The sequence below is a fragment of the Amblyomma maculatum genome, chromosome 8, assembly GCF_055883805.1.
Source record: "Amblyomma maculatum isolate TAMU_Amacu chromosome 8, ASM5588380v1, whole genome shotgun sequence".
NCBI classification, from domain to species: Eukaryota; Metazoa; Arthropoda; class Arachnida; order Ixodida; family Ixodidae; genus Amblyomma; species Amblyomma maculatum.
The window spans coordinates 78,898,085-78,915,569 of NC_139351.1; positions in this window are offsets into that span (position 1 = coordinate 78,898,085).

Here is a 17,485-nt window from a genome sequence, read left to right on the forward strand (position 1 = left end):
CTACACCCGCACGTTGGCTAGAGTACAGCACGGATACTACTGGCCAAAACTGCCGGCGACAGTGAAACGCTATGTACGTACGTGCATAGACTGCCAGCGCCGTAAATCACCCCTGTAAAACCAGCTGGCCTACTCCACCCTCTTCAAGTGCCAGCGACACCTTTTAAGCAAATTGGCATGGACCTACTGGGACCATTTCCGACGTCTACAGCCGGGAATAAATGGATAATTGTCGCCACTGATTATCTGACCCGCTACGCGGAGACCAAGGCTCTGCCAAGGGGTACCGCCGCCGAAGCAGCTAGGTTCTTCGTTGAGAACATTGTCCTGAGGCATGGCGCTCCGGCACTTATTATAACTGACCGAGGAACTACATTTACGGCCGAACTTTGAAATCGTTCTTCGCCTCAGTGGTACCAGCCACCGTAAAACTACTGCCTATCACCCTCAAACCAATGGGTTGACGGAACGCCTCAAAAAGACCCTCGCAGACAGCTTTGCATGTACGTCGACGTGAACCACAAGAATTGGGACGAAATACTTCCCTACGTCACGTTCGCCTACAATACGGCCCGCCAAGACACCACTCGCATGACACCATTCAGCCTCTTTCACGGGCGACCAGTAACAACTATGCTGGATGCAATGTTGCTCCCGAATGCCGACACCGATGATCTCGATCAGGACGCCGAGGAATTCGCTCAGCGTGCAGAGGAAGCTCGCCAACTAGCGCGTGTGCGGATAAAAAATCAACAGGAGCATGATGTACGACGCTACAATCAGAGACACCGACATGTAATGTACGAACCTGGCGACAAAGTGTGGGTCTGGACGCCTATTCGCCGCCGTGGACTCTCCGAAAAACTATTGCGGCGATACTTTGGACCCTATGTTGTTCAGCGACGTTTAACCGACGTCACTTATGAGGTGATGCCAGACGGGGTGTCGACATCAAAGCGACGCCAGCACCAAGCAGACATCGTCCACGTCGTGCGTATGAAGCCATACCACTCAGTCTGACTTTAACCTCCTACTTCATCTTGTTCTCATCGGGACGATGCCTCCTAAGGAGGGGGGCAAATGCCGCATAGAAGACGACGCAAAAGATGACGACTATGAAAACACAAGAGCGAGCTGAAAGAAGAAGGAGGAAGCTTGATCGCAAGACTCGTTCTAGGCGACTAATCAAACCGTCTTATATTTCGGCCCTCCTTGGCGTTCTGTCGAGACGTGACAATATCAAGATAATCTCTTCAGCCTTTCTTAGGTTTTTGTCATTAACACATTTTTTTGTATTTGTTAGTCTATTCCGCTTTGTCATCTTTAACTACGGCACCTCGTTTTGTTTTCGAGTAAGAGCAAAATTGTTTCGCTGTATTTCATTCCTATAAAATCTGATCCGTAATTGTGATTCTAGAAAAAGATGCAGAGGAATGAAAATTTCCACATGTAAATATTGAATATTGAATACACCTAAATAAAGCTGCCCCTAATTCTGACCTTTCAACCTTTTTTTACATGGTGGAGAGCACAAATTAGGAGTGCACGAGCATTTGGAGGAGTGCACCCCTGGGCATTTTTGTTTTTAGCCATGTGGCATATACCGTGGGTCAAAACCACTTAAAAAAAAAAAGTAGCCCTCATGTCGTAGATTTTGGCATGATTTAAACTTAACTTCTAAATATCACGGCATCAATTGCGTCGTTTATGTGAGAGCATTATTATTCTCTCACCGCACCGTATGAAATGCTCCTGAATGTGTCAAAGCAAGCAATATAAATTTTTCGCTTTTGCCAAGAAATAAGACACAAAGGCGGCGACCCGAAGGTTTAGATCTTCAAATTACGTTCTTTAATGAGACGTGAAATTCTGAAAGTAACAAACATGAATGTGTGCTCTCCATTATGTATTCACAAAAGACAGGGAAACATTTGATAAAGCCAATACCGCGGTTTCACAATCACCAGTTTGTTTCCGTAAAGCAATTTGCTAATCCTAGAGCGTGCCGCCCACTTCGCTTTCATATCCCCCAGTCCTAAGCCCACCTTGACGCACAAAACCTGAGACCAGCGTAAACAATCCGGAGAGTGGTTATTAAAATATTTTTGACTTGTGCTTTGTTTTCCTTTTAGGCATAAACCTTCAAACAGCAATGCAATTATCTCTGGTTCGTCTTACCTGCAGTTATAAGTGTTCATGAATTTATGCACCTCGCAGCAGTAGCAACAAATAGACGGACTTCTTCATTGGACTGGTTTCCTAGCAACGGGATAACATCCAATCCAAGAACGCGAAGCCAACGTTTGGCCTGTGGGCGTTTTACTGAAATCTTGGCCAACAATAATCAGTATTCTTGAGATGCGCACAGGAGCGGTTCTAAGTGAAAGGCATTTCAAAATCACCCCCAAAAAAGAAAAGAAACGAATTCTCCTTTGTGAGAAAGAAATTTCTTCAAAGAACCCGCAGGCAAGGAGCAGACTGTTTCTAATCTTTTCGCACAAACTCTCAGTTTTTTTTTTCCAGAGAACGAACGCTTTACCTTATTTTTGAAAGCTAACCTCTTTTGTGTAATGATGGCTCTGGCCCATTGGTTGAATTTAAAGAAAAGCAGTATGGCACGTGCGGATCGGATTCCGAAAGAGACATAGAGACAGCAAGGGACCCTGCATTGAAGGAATTGCATCAGTTTTGACCCTGTGCGGATGTGTAGCAGTCAGGAGCAACCGGCATCAGGCGGGTACTTTGAACCTCCTCTCGTTATTACTGCGAATGTAGCGTTCGGAACCCAATTACGTATGAATGGACTTGACAACACTGTGCCGCCTAGTTTTAACGAAAGGAACAAAGATGCTTTTGCATTTTTTCTTTGATACGAACTTGGACAGACAGCGAGCGGCCAACTCGCGTCCTGTAGAGCACCATCATGGTTAGATTAACCTGGAAATAGGGTTTCCTTATCGGTAGCACAGTGAGGCCTTCAGAAATATCTGAGCTATATTGTTCCATGAAATCAGGAGTCATGGTCTGCCTATTAAGGCATAGACCTTAAGGGGTACGATAATTTCTCTGATACTTTACAAATAAACTAGCCGAGTTTACTTCATGTATACGCTCAACGTGGGACAAGTATACACGTATACTGGCCGGACAAAGAACAAATAAATTCTTTACACTGAGGAAAATAAAGATAACAACCCCATTCGAGGACAGAAACTCCCAATTAGTCCCTTCGTTTACTCTGGTGGGGCAATACTCAGACTCAATCGCCATATCAGAGCACATGGTAGAATATAACGCGAAATATTTTGTTCACGGTGACGGACACTAATTTATAAACACTGTTTAGACATAACCGAGAGCCACTGCTAAGCACAAAAAATGAAGAATGTACGAAAATTAAAACGTTTTTTACCCATATACTGTTAATTCCTGGAAGTTAATTCCAGAGCGTGCTTTGTCTACCGCGCAAAAGCAAACAAAAAGTCCTAAACGGATAAAATGGCCTAAAGGGGAAATTTTTTCCAGCTGTAGCCAAAAAAGAACGTGCTCAGCTCTTATCGTGGCAATGAAAACGTGTGTTGTTACCTCCAAAATCACCATTGCTTCAAAAGTGTCTGTCAATGAGGCGACAATGCAGTAAATTTCTTATTCGTTTGGCACCTCACCTGCATTCTTCCAGGAATTTTAGTCATAACATATGTGCACCTTGTTTTTGACATCATTCAGCATCTGCGCTATAACACGGTCGCATTGTCGCAATTTCTAGCAACGCAATGTCGAAATTACATTGTCTGAAGCGCTTCCTGAGTCATTAAACAAATTAATTTATGCTTCTCGTTTATTTCTTCTCGATTATTTAATATTTCTTCGGAAAAATTTACTTCCTTAATATAAATAAACTGAAAAAGGTGCGAATAAAAAACAGAAGATTTGTCTTTGGATAGTGTCGCGTTAGGTCAGTTAGTGAAGTCAAGAATTTTGCAGGTTTGAGGTGGATATTAAGCAGAAATAAGGATGCGCGCTTGCGTCTTATGAAATGTGTATTTGAATGCAACAAAACAAAAATATTTCACATTTTGGATCATGACAGCTATGTAGTCTGCTTCCCTTCCAGACCGAAATGTGTTTTTAAATACACTTTCTTTTCACGCTCAGATGCCTGGGGGTACGACCATGACCGTATATTGGCTGAATTGGGCAACGTGCATGCGTTTTCAGGGGTTGATAGAATGTACTCTGTTTAGAACATTCCTGGTCATTCGAAGTTTATGAATGCATCGCATGTCCACGCCAGGTAGCTGCCTGTCTTTTGACGTCCGGTACGCCCTGTGCTTGTGTCCCGTTCTGTGTGAATTTATCGTGCTCACGATATCTGAACGCCTTCTTCCACGTATCATCTTGGTGAAGGCGCGAAATCTCCCATTCTCGGCGTTCTGGTGTATTGCATCACGTAGCTGCGCAGCGGTCGCTACGGCGCCACTTCCACCATGCATGACTCAACCGAGTGACTCGCGAAGCCCCACTGTCCCAAAATTCATGGTCATGGCTCTTCTCCGTTACCCCGACATCTTTCCCGGTGCCACAGGTGATAACGTGGAAAAATGTATCTCCATGCATGAACGTGTCGGCACACGTAACAGGTGGGACACCACCGTCATGCTTGCAAACGTAATTTTCTATTTGTTTGGCACAGCGAGGCAATGATAGAGCACCCATAAGGACGAATTAACGACTTGAGATATTTTCAAAGAAAAACGCGTTCTGCTTTGAAGCTCGCAGCCAGAAAACACCTTGAGTTCATGCACAATCTTCCACCGAAAGCTACGTCACTTACATTCAAGATCTGCTAGGCTTTTGTCAGTAGGTGGACACACCATGACGGAATCTACAAATGTGGGACAGATCTTAATCGGCATTGCGGACGACACTTTTCATTTCCTCATCTGCAAGGGCTCTGATACCGTGGATGCCCTTATCAAGGAATGCCATTTCTTCTAGCAAGCGAAGAGCTGGCGCATTATTCCGCAATTTCAACAACTTCCCAATACGGCCGCCACATTATCTTTGTGTGTTATGCAGCAGCCACAAACAAGCACACCTTCCGCTTCGCCCCTAAACATCACTGACACGATTACCCGCATCGTTCGCCGCGAAATGGAGGTGTGTGTAACTGCACCATGTAACTGCCCATGCCAGACGCCTACTATCTCCTTCAGAGAAGTACTACTTCATTACCAAACGAGTGTGATTGGCCCTCGTCTATCTGGGCTGTTGAAAACTTTCGACCCTACTTACATGGCAGTCCATTGACATTTGCCACAGATCATCACACGCTGTGCTGGCTTTCTTCTCTGAAGGTTCTTATTGATCGCTGTGGACGTTTGGCGTTACGACTCCAAGAATATGACTATGCTGTGTTCTACAGGTTCGATCGGTTGCACAAAGATGCCGACTGCCTCTTTCGATAACATGGCTCCCAGACTGATGTTCCCACGAACGCATGCGCCATTGACCTGCTCTCTATCAACATTTACAACAACTGACGTAGAAAAGCGTCGGGATGCGTAGCTTCTATCATTGATCTCCTAACGTTCGCCCAAACCGACCCCTTACTGCACCGCTTTGCTCTAATTGACTGCTTTTTATACCGCTGTAATCTTCAGCCCACTTGTCCTAACCTTCCCCTAGTAGTCCCCAATCACTTATGAAGAGTCGCTTTCGAGCAACTTCATGATCTCTGACTGCTAACCGTCTAGGCGTTACTGGCACGTACAGTCGCATCCGTCGTCGGTTGTTTTGGCCTGGCCTCTACCACTACACTGTCGTTACGTCGGTGCTTGCAATGAGTGTCAGCTTCAAAAGCGGCCTTATCTGCTCCCGCTGGCTTTCTTCAGCCCATCGACATCCCTCCGGAGCCATTCTTTCATGTCGGCTTGGACCTTCTCGGACCTTTTCCTAAGTCCACTTCTGGCAAATGAGATGGGTTGCAGTAAAAACAGATTATGCCGCCCGGTACTCAATAGAGTGCGCGCTCCCCGCAAGTGCTGCCGACGATGTCTCTGACTTTCTTCTTCATGACCTCATTCTTGATCACGGAGCTTCCCGCTAACTGTTGACTGTCTGTGCCCGCACCTTCCTTTGAGCAGTTGGGGATGGCATTCTTCGCGCGCGCTCAACTAAATATACGTTGACGACCGCTTATAACCAACAAACTAATGGCCTCACTGAGTGGCTTAATAGCATTCTCACTGCCATACTCTCCATGCACGTCTCCTCTGATTACCGTGAGTGGGACGTCGCATTCCCATACGTTACATTTGCATATAACTCATCCCGTCACGATGCTGCCGATTACTATCCGTTTTACCTTTTGTACGGCCATGAGCATCAACTTCTGCTTTAAACATTGTTTCGAACATGTGGTCCCCCCATTTTAAATACGCCCGTGAAGCCATTGCCCGTGCCAGACATGCTCGCCAAGTCGCCTGTTCCCGCTTTCAAGCCTCCTAAGCTCCTCAACAAGAACACTACAACAGCCGCCACCTCGACAGCTCCTTCTTACCTGGGTCCTTTGTGTTGGTCTGGGGGCCTTCTCGCCTTATTGGGCTCTCGGAAAAGCTTTTCTCACTACACTGCCCTCATCTTGTGCTGCGCCAAGTAACAGCCGTCATCTACCACCCTTCCCCGAGTGCACTCCCGTACCGTACACTCCAATATTGTTCACGTCTGGCGCCCTAAGCCCTGCAACCTACCTTGTCGCGACTGCCCCGACGCTCGCTAAGTACCACCAAGGCCATGCTATTGATCTACTCTAGGAACATGAGACAGACGAGTGTGCGTGCGCTTGGCACGTGCTTGTAGTCCGAATACCTGGCAGTGGTCTGTGTTTTGACTTCCGGTATGCCCTCTGTTTGTTTCCCATTCTGTGTGAGTATATCGGTTTTTGCGTTGAACGCCTCCTGCCATGTAACAATATTTTTTTTTTTAGTTTTCTCTGCTGAAAGAAGTTGTTGTCAATAGAAGTTAGGGGGATATAAGGAACAGTTCATTGCAAATTCATATTCAAGTTCATGTTAAACTCACAATCGGAAGTAACGCACAATAGTTACGAAGCCATCAAGAGAAGAAAGCACGGCAGATGGGTGTCCAAAACGTCTTTACATTCGGTGCATCAAACAGTGGCTTTTATTTCAAAGCATAATAATCCCCATAAAGACCTATGCTCCTGTTACATTTCTAATGTACGCAAGCCTACTTTAGTTATTCAAATCGGAATAATTTTTTTTTGCTGCAGGAATTATTTCTATGCAGGAGCATAGTTAGGTCCTGGCTATATAATAACAATTACTATGATCGATTGAAGCAATCCGATGCTACAAAATGTGTATTTTTTTCTGGTCAGCGAAAAATATGCATTCATATTATGCACGTGGTGGTTTTTCTGAACCAGCTAGAAACATTGCTTTTATAAAATCTAACTGCATTAAATACTACTTAACCTCACTTGCGGTATGAACTCAGTAAAAATGTAAAATTTAAAAATGTAATCGAGTGGCATGTGTGCCTAACAATAAAAAAGCAGATAGATTAGTTTGAAACTTGTGCATATTTGTGCATATTCATGAATATTTCGACGATGAGCAGTCAAGCACCTAACCGTGTGCAAAAATGCTCTCGTTGTAAATTATTTACCAACATTCTTTAAAAAGAGCAGTTCAAAACACTTTTTTTGCGACCACAGTCTCCGTTGCTTCGAAGCGAGTGCAGCCTAATGTGTCGCATGCACGCGTCCCTGAAAAATGCCCCGATGCAAATCTGGTGTTCGCCACGAGCGTAAAGCAAAAATTTTTACTGCCGCACTCTTGCGATGCACAACAGAATTACCAGCATACGCGTGCCGCCTGAGGCTACAGGTGTGCAAGTGACAATGCCGAATTTGGCGAACCGTTGGATTGCTCGGTACGGAGGTGTCCGTTGTAGAAGCACGCGGTGGAAGTTCTTTCTCGTCGATGGTAAAGAATTGAAATGAGAGCGACAAAAGGATTAAAAATAAACCCAGGCCACCCAAACCACTCGCCCAGTATTGGTACTGCATTGGTAATGTCTGAATCAACAAAGGCTCAATACATTGCCAGTATCGTACCAGTATTGGACCAATTGTTCGCGCAAGTTTGAAAATATTTCCGTGAATTATGAACAATAACTTTTCAATGTTGGAAACAAAGTGAGGAGCTTTTTTGTTTGCTAAGAACAATCAAAAAGTGTCAGAAGATGATAGAGAGAGAGAAACGAAAATTGAATAAAAACAAAATCACACCTCCGCGGGTGGAACTCTTTGTTTAAATATTTAGCTTCAGCTGCAAACTCCCACGAATGGCGCACCAGCAAGAACAGTTGGTCGCCCAGCGGGAAGGAAATAAAGCATGTGTTTCCGCCAGGTCCTTCAGCTTTTACAGAAGGTTTGCTGAATGAGTGCTTGTACATTTTCACATCTTGCGGGCCTCTACAAATGCTGCGCGTTATAGGGGCATCGGTGAGGTTGGTGGGTGTTATGTCTGACATTCTATTTTCAAAATGGGTAGTTTTCTATGCCTTGTGGAGAAAGAATAAGGAATATCGCCACGCTACGGGTGACGCTGCCGCTGAAACGCAGGGCAGTGATGACGTGGCATTCCGCCAGGCGCGCCTAAAAAGCGCTTGGTTTTATAAGTGCGAAAGTGCGAGGCGAACGATCAAAGGATGACTGCGTTTTCGAAATCCGAGAAGCGAAATTGCACTTATCATTAACCAGGAAGAAATCCGTAGTAAAAACTAGGCGCGTACTTATAATAGTTATAAACATATATAGCAGAATGTCGTTATCTTGCTACCTAGGCAGCATCTCCCACCATTTCACTGGCATTGGTGAAGGCTCCATTAATACGCGTCGAATATCATGCAATTGAATCCCAGTGGAAAGCCATGCAATTGCACCAAGCGCCTTATTGGAAATTAGTGGCAGTCTTCCTTGAACAGCTTATAAATTTTCAATATCAGGCATATAAACTTGTGAAACATATGCCCAACGTGATAACACTTTCGTGAAGCTAAAACAATCGCCGACCATAAAACACAACTTGAAACCTGTGTACTAGACATGCCATCGTTTACCTGTTTGCCTGTAAATAGTTGCACATTGTTGAGAACTTCCAAAGAAATATGAACGGAGAATTTCCTTGGAATGTGAGGACAACAGGTAAAAAAGAGGCATTATTTTATAAACCTGCTTTCAATGGACTGCCTTTTATACTCTCTCCATTCATCCTTCTGTATTATTTTCATGGGAACAAAGTCTGCTGTCTACCTAAAATGCGACCGCTGCCGCCCCCTTTTTTAATCATTTATGTTATCCTAAAATAAGCATTACATTGGCTGGCTTTCAGATACACCCTCCGGTTCTTTCCTACATCTTTCCAAATTTCCTCGTTGTTTCAGCTATGCTTCCTTGTGTGTATGGCCATTGTAAAAAGCGGTGTTTCTACGATTTTGTGGAACGTATGCAGAGCTTATGCAGATTGTTCAGTAGAAAAGGCATCACCGCCGCCGAAGCCCAGAATTCAGAAAAACGCTGTCGTATAAAATACCCACGTACTTTCCTAACGGACGGACGCAAAAAACTATTGTCCAAAGGGCACAGGTGAGTAGCGTACCGGTCATCCACCGCATAGACAACGGCTGCTGGTCATCGATCTTCGGCGGCGCCTTTGGCCAGCCGGATCAGTTGGAGTTGTCTCCGGGTCGGAGGTGAACAGTAGTGTCTCAAATTTTTCACATTTTTTAACAAGCCCATGACCAAAAAAAATGTAGGACTGAAGACAGATATTTTTTTTATTGTGACCAACTTAGCGTGCACTTTATTCGAATCTGTGATTACTCATCATCCCTCATCGTTTCACGAGAACTTCGTCCGCATTCATAGATGGCTCTGTAATATTTTGAGTTGATCAGCAAGATGTGAACAAGTTTAGTTGAGAGAACGTGTATCTCTTGCCAGGCCAGGAGAAAGCTCTTGACGTTCTTCAAGCTGCCAAATTTTTCACAAATTTAGACTTCGATTCGGTTACTGGCAAATACCCATGCACGAGGAAGACAAAGAAAAAATCGCTATCACAAATCCTGATTGACTTTACGAGTTTAATAGGATGCACGTTGGCCTATTCAATATTCCAGCAAAATTTGAGCGTATGATCGACAGCCTGCTGCGAGGCCTTAGAGGAAACAATTTGGAAAGGATTCAAAGCTGCTGAACCGAATATAGAGCGAAATCAATAGAGGCGGGTGACCGAGCGTTCTTCTTCTTTTCCGTCGTCTTTGTCGACTTCTTCTTGCTCGTCGTCTTCTTCTTCTTTGTCTTCTTTGTCTTCTTTGTCTTCTTCGTCGTCTTCGTCTTCTTTGTCTTCTTCGTCGTCTTCGTCGTCTTCTTCTTCGTTTTCTTCTGCATCATCTTCTTATCCTCGAGGAGTAGGGGGGGTCCACGGGCCACGGACCACGGGACAAGCGGTTAGACCTGACGTAGTATTGCGTTCGCAATAAAACAAGCCTATGTTACCTGGGCGACATAGTGATACCTTATCTAACCTTTTATGAGCACCTAACGCGTCTCGAGGAAGTTTTAGTTGCGATCTCCGGCGCCGGCCTTCAGCTCAATGCAGAAATGTCGGCTTGCCTCAAAATCCTACGGCTCAACAAATACTGCACTCGCTACTGAAGCCTGACTGCAGTTACAGATCATCTGATTTAGATCAGCCCTATGTCCTTACATTTTTTTGCCTTTGTCCGAGTACCGTCTTCAATATAGAAGGTACATAATTGGAGGTTTGGAAATGAGCACACATATATCCATCGAGAAAGACACGCCCAACACGCCAGCGCGTTATTCGTGACGTCAAGGTTAAATTTGATTCCTTTTGAGGGGCGGGACGGCTCAATTGAATTTCGGCACACTGAAGCAGGCGCGAATGGAATCAGAGACGAATACGGGTTCACTAGATTACAACTGAAGGGGGTATCGCGAAGAGAGGCCCATAATTATAGGCAAATGCCGCAAAAAAGCGCGAACAATAAGACAAAAGGATACGGAATAAACAGGTTCTGAAGTTTATGCTACCAAGAGCTTCTTTTTTGCCTGTTTTCTTACCAAGTTTATTATGGGCCTCAGCGCAATAAAGGTGTCACTTACACGCGTATGTCGGCAATCGTGAACGGGTTTCTCCTTATGTCCGCGTATGCTGTGTTATGTCAAAATATATCCGCAACCAAACCGGCCTAGGTTCCACATTGGAAAACATCATTTAGAAAATTATCTCTTTGTTATACCACATATTCACAGAAGCGGTTTTCTTAGTATTCGACACCTTTCACAGCTCTGCATTCCCCCTGTATGTGCACATCATTTTAAATGTTATCTTTCCTGCGTACTCATCACCACATGTAGACACTTTCAGGAAGATACTAACCCCCATTATTGTTATACAAGAGATGCCCGTTTGCTTTCAGATAGATGTGCATAGGTCAGAAACAAAACAATGCAATCACATAGGTCATGGCATGTTATCAAAACGCCCAATGGTTTCAGATGCCATGAGAATTTAAACCAATAAACCTAATAAACATTTCTGTAAACCTTCTTACTGCCTACCCGGTTGAATTAATTTTTGCGCTCAGGTTTTCTTCCTGTAACAATGCACGTATACGATGCCTTGAGCTCTGTAGAGTTTTTTTATAATTTTGGGGCTCGTATAAAACGCCAAGGTTGATAAAACCGCAATGAAAATTACAATATACAAAGAGCACCCTCCAACCCCTTTTCTTTCAACACATTCTTACAGGCCACACGACGTGTTACGGCGATAAAAACTGCATCGCTGCAATAATGGATATCTGAGGTTGTTTAAAAGATGACTTTCTTGACTCTCAATGTCGCTTAAAGCTGCCAACAAAGGTCATTTTTCACCACCCAACGGTGTCAAATTTAGCGAGGCTCCTGTTGCCGTGCACGCGTATTTCCCCGGTTAGGAACACGAATCTTTCACGGTGGGTGAGCAGAGATATCACCAAAGAGTAATCAATCACTGCCTTGACATAATGAGGAAAAAATGTGCCCGCATGGTGTGTCGAAAGTTGCCTCATAGCTTTGAGGAACCCTTTGTTCCCTATACGCAAGGCATGGTTCTTGACGGTGTTCCCTAAAGGAAAACTTTACGCCTGAAAAAATAAATCTTTGTTTTAAGCTAAAAATCTACGATTTTAAAATTTAAGATGGAAGCACGGAGAAGCATTGTGGGGTAAGAGGTACACACCAGGGATTTTCCTTTTGGATCTGCATATACCTCGTCGTGATAAAAATGGTGTGGTTAACGAGCAGACACATGAGTACCTATTATCCACCCACTACAGTATTAACTGCCATTTTACCATACACACAAGAAGATCTTGCTTTATGGTACGCTCTTATCCATTATACTGCTTTTACAAATCCCATAATGCAGATAATGAGATATGAAAACACTATGTCGCGTCATTAGCTGCCTTCGGCTTTCTTTTTAAGACACTTTCGGAGGAGGGAAATCTCTTTACAGTGAGTGCGAAAGACACGAACATTTCGGTTGAGAAATCTATTATGTGTGAAATAGTGGTACATGATAACGTAAATTATTCTCGAATATAGGTTCACAAAAAAATATTGCTAAGTATGTATATGGTCAGACACGTAGTGAGAGAACATGTCAAGAAATATCCTGATGTCAACTGTCAGATTAAATGCACGATCTCGCTACGGGCGGCCCAAACAAAGCATCTAAAGCTTTTTTCTGCCTTAAGACCTCAATGGCGCATACCCGAATGGGTTTGGTCTGCACCTTATCAGCAATCCGTTTTGTCACCTTTTAAACGTGCCGAATATGGAATGGTGTCGCTGGTACACATCATTTCCGCATCACTTTATCAGCGAGGTATTTTGTTAAAGACAGAAAAATAATGTTTCGAACGAGCGCATTCGCTCGAACACTACAATGATGAAATGTTTTCATGCATTAAAAGCCCTGACGAGTTAGTGACAATACTGATCTTCAATTCATTACTCCATCTTATTTCTCGGCGTTAATCAAAATGCTCCTCTGCCAGTCGAACGAATTTGCGACTAAACTTTAGCGATTATTCCAGTATGCGAAAGCGTTTGACTGCGTAGATCACAGCAGATTGTGGCAAGCTCTCCAAGAGATGGGAGTTCCAATTCACCTCATCTGTCTCCTCAGGAACCTGTATGAAGGGCAAGAGGCCACAGTCAGAACTGGGCATGGTCTTACTGAGTGGTTTCCGATTGAGAAAGGAGTGAGGCAAGGCTGCATACTGTCGCCCTGCCTATTTAACCTATATGCAGAGTGCATCATGAGGAAGGCTGGTCTGGACGAGTCTTCAGCTGGAGTGAAGATCGCTGGAAAACGCATCAACAACCTTAGATATGCGGATGATACCACTTTAATGGCAGAAAGTGAATTGGATCTCAAGAGACTTCTGATGCGCGTACAAGAAGAGAGTGAGAAGTTTGGGCTTAAACTGAACATTAAAAAGACGAAGATCATGGCGTCTTGCCCTATCAAGTCCTGGAGCATCAATGGACAAGAAGTGGAAGCTGTGACAGATTTTCTGTTCTTGGGCGCCAAGATTACCTCGGAAGGAGACTGCAGCCATGAAATTAGGAGACGCCTGCTTCTGGGAAAGAGAGCAATGGTTAGCCTTGACCGCCTAGTAAAGAGCAGAGACATTAGTCTGCCAACCAAGATCCGTATAACCCGTGCTATGGTCTTTCCAGTTGTGATGTATGGATGCGAGAGTTGGGCTGTGAAAAAGGCTGACCGCCGAAGAATTGACGCGTTTGAATTGTGGTGCTGGCGAAGACTCTTAAGAGTTCCTTGGACTGCCAGAAGATCAAATCAGTCGATATTGTCGACCATAAACCCTGACTGCTCATTGGAGGGTCAAATTCTAAAGTTAAAGCTCAGCTACTTTGGTCATCTGATGAGAAGAGAGGAGTCGCTGGAGAAAGATTTGATGTTGGGAAAGGTTGAGGGTCGCCGGAGAAGGGGTAGGCAGCGAACGCGATGGTTAGATGGCATTCTCGAGGCATTGCAGATGAAGCTATGTGATGTTAAGAAGATAGTGAGAGACCGGAAAGCGTGGCGTGACATGGTCCATAGGGTCACGGAGAGTCGGACACGATTAAACGCCTGAACTGAACTGAAGTTTCCAGTGTCAACTTCGCTGTGAGCAGCAACAGAATAATTTCTATGAGCTGAGGATCGTTAACCGCTATGACATGGCACGGCACACGCATGCCTTTGCGTTTCACCCCCATCGAAACATGGCGGCCGCGTCAAGGTTTAAACGTTGGTATTCCGGTTACTTGAGCGTCTTAACCAGAGAGCTGCTTAGTCGTATAATATGACGGCTCTCCGCGTCGAACAGTCCGATTGAAGAGGTTACAAAAAGATTTTAGAGTAATATTCTTATTATTTATTTTTAGATCGCCCATAGTTTAGTCTGCTAGTGCCGAGACAATTTTTAATTAACAACCTAAACATGTTGCTATCAGCAATGTATTATTAATTTTATTGGTATTATTTAGGTTGTTAATGGGGGGACATCAAAACCATCAGTAGATTACATTCAAATAAACAGAAAAGTTATTCGTGCGATACATTCGCGCGCTGCCACTTTCCTCACTGCTGTCAAGTTGCTTCCAACTGCACATTTTTACCAAACTCTGCGAATGGTCAGTTCGATGTAAATAAGCAAAAGCATTTCTGGTCAGATTATTTTCAATGGAAAGTTCGATTTATTCAATATAGTTGTTAGGAGTAGATACGAAGTAGATACCAATCTACCAGATGTAAGAAAAATAATAATTTATGTTAATTACTCAGTCTAGGCTAAGCATAGTCTTGACCCTGATAGTGAAGCTCCTCTTGTCTGATGCTACATTTCGTTTAAATTTGCCATTAGTACTGGTGGCATGGCATGTTTGAACGTTCTTTTGTAGCTCTGACAATTTTATTTTGGTTATTCTCTTGATGTTCTTACCTTCTCTATAGAATGACCTCTCGCGATCTGTAACTACCCTAAATAGCTAAAGCGAAAATTGTCCGCATTGGCTATGTACGTATGCATACGAGATAGCTGATGCCATCTGATGTGGAATATGGGGGGACGAGTTTTAAATTTTCTATAACCATCTTGCGCGAGTTCTTCATCAGGATTCTGAAGATTCAGATCTAAAAGAGGAGCTCGGTCTAATCAACATCACCTATATTATCTGTACACAACCTATAACACTTATAAAGTTGACGGCAAACAATGCAGAACACAGCCAAGGTAGAAGAATGGTGCTATCGGCATTGGCAAGAAGTAAGCGACTAACTCATACCCGCCAACTTAGTCTCTTGTTCTAGAGGTAACAAGTTTCTTCCAAGAAAAAAACGTGCTTCTAAAGATAAATCGTGAAAAACTGCTTAAATCTGAGTAAGATGCAGAGCGGCTGACACAGCGTTATCTCCATCAAGCTTATGGTGACGTTGACACAATAAACCTAAAGAAAAGGGCTGAAAAGAGGCGAAAGAAAATTTCAGTTGTTATCGACAGACCTGCGAAATAAAAAGTAAACAAATGCACCAGGCGGAGTGATCTTCTGGCCTTATGGTATAGGTTTGATTTGTAAGATTTAATGCCCCAAAAAGACTCACGTTATGAGAAATGCCGTAATGGCCAACTCTGGACATTTCGCCCATCTGGGGCTCTTTAACGTGTACTGACATTACAAATCATACGGACGCCTCTGATAGGGCGAAAAACAATGGCGCTTGTAATGAAGTTGAGCATCAAATAAAGATTAAAAACAAGCGAATCAACGAATCTGCGATAGGCATAATATGTAGGTAATGTCATACGAGAAATTTCGCCTTCAATTTGGACTTATTGCTTGTGTTTTCGGTTCAGTTGATGTGACGCTTTTCTATTTGTAGCATCAACTTATATTCTTGGAAGAGAAACGGAAATAAGATGGTAGTAGACCGGAAAATGAAAATTGTAGAGATTTACTCTGGTTAAACCTAGCAGTATGAACGAGATCTGTTAAGCAAGACGACATGGTGAGACCGGCGTTTCTTTTCAGTGCGAGCTTGGCGCTCTTAGTCGGTCTGTCAACTGAGAAGATTACGCATTCTGTTAAATGCTGCTTATCGGCAAGCTATATCTGCTGCAATATCAGGCTCAGCCTGACGCCTGCACGGAAGCGTTGACTCACTCTGAGTGGCACACACCTCATCCATGGCGAGACTCAAGAGACAAGCGGTGGAGAAGCAGTTGTCACTTGGCGCCCTCCGCACGCAATGTAACAGTGGAGAGCATCTGAGATCACGATAGGGAAGATCGCCCGGTGGCCCGAGTAGTGCTGCGGACGTGGGAGACGAAGAGGGGACCAGCGTATGCAGGACTGTTCGCGCCAGGTCCGCACCCCGGTGGCTTTTCAGCATTTGCTCGAATGAAGGACTTTTTTCACCTTTTCTTTTTTCAGCGCTTCCTATCATTCAAGTAAGCAATCTGTTCGCATTTTTCAGATACGAAAACTGTGTGAAATGAAGTAGGTTTAATCGTCATAGCCCTGTCAAACTCTGTTCTGAACAATATTCGGCATCGGTGTTGCCAGCGTCAGTGCTGTGAGTGCATTATCATGGACATTGCTCAGCCACATTTTGCAGCTGCCAATACACAACCGGGCTTTCGGTATTTCTAAGGCTGTGCGACTTCCCTCAAGCACATGACATGGCTTATCCAGTAATAGCTGCTAACATGTTTAACTTAATGTAGTAGCTTAAGGTTGTATGGTTGTACTTGTAGCGATTATAAGTGACAAACAGAAGGGTGAGGAATGAAGCGAGTTATAAAAAACACGCACTCGAATGACAAACAATATCCAAGGGGAGCCGCGCGGACGGGCATCGTAAACCCTGCCTGGCTCTACACTCAAATTTGGAGAATGAGCACTTCGCCTGTTGTATTTTTTGCTGTGTTAAACTCACAAGAGCTGCAAAAAGGAAAATATCATCTGCGCATTACTTGAGACAACAGACACCTGTACAATATGATCTGTAAGAAATGGCTTCTGACTCAGCTTCATCAACTTATGAAAGTTCAGATTTGAACACTATCAATATCACGTATTCTAATCCTCAGAAAAAAAGCAAATCATTCGAGGCCGAAGAAAGGGGCGAAATAAAGTAGATTGTCCTGTACTACACTCTCTCGTTGCTGTGCTTCCCGATGAACAACAAGCAATCACATGTCGATTTCTACTTGATGACGGCTGAGAATTTGGCTGCATAGCCTGTTTTCTGAAAGACGGTGTCGAAATACCGTCGGCAATGCCCTAATTTTGTGCGTCCTGCAAAAATGG